This window comes from Asparagus officinalis, chromosome 8 (genome assembly GCF_001876935.1).
Source record: "Asparagus officinalis chromosome 8, Aspof.V1, whole genome shotgun sequence".
NCBI classification, from domain to species: domain Eukaryota; kingdom Viridiplantae; phylum Streptophyta; class Magnoliopsida; order Asparagales; family Asparagaceae; genus Asparagus; species Asparagus officinalis.
Genome location: NC_033801.1, coordinates 39,751,980 through 39,752,615, shown reverse-complemented (window position 1 = coordinate 39,752,615; position 636 = coordinate 39,751,980).

Here is a 636-nt window from a genome sequence, read left to right as displayed (position 1 = left end):
CTGCATGTAGTAACCCTATTTTACTCGCTATCCCTTACCCCTGGGGGCAGTGGAGATGTCCTTGCTAGTGCTCTGACGCTCATTGATTTCCACTTTTTTCAGGTAGTGGGTTGGGAATTCGGAGAGCCGCGGGTTGACGGAGACTCAACATTGTTTACCGTCATTCATAGGTAGCTAGTTGGTACTCCATAGTGGACTATTTATGGTTTTAGACTTTTAGAGATGTATTTCATTTTGGAATTTGAGTGCCTTTGAACTGTTCAGTTGACTCTTATGTTTTAGAGACTCATTATTCTTATTCAGTTTATCAGATGTATTTTCTTTTACTCTGTGGGAGCACATTTATAGATGCTGTTGGATATCTCTTCTCCATATTTTTATTCCTTGTATTCCCACTATTGTTATATCTTCTTGTACCCTCACTATTTTATTTTTGATATCTTCTAGAGTGATAATAACAGTGACAGTTAAACATGTTTATGCACAGTGTTGGGTGCATGACAGGTTTGACATCTCTGGGTTCACCTTGGACTGTAGTCATGTGTGAAAACAAGGGCGTCACATATGTAATGAGGAATTGGTGGAATTCTTGAATACACAAAAACGATATGTGTCATATTATAAATAAACAGAAAG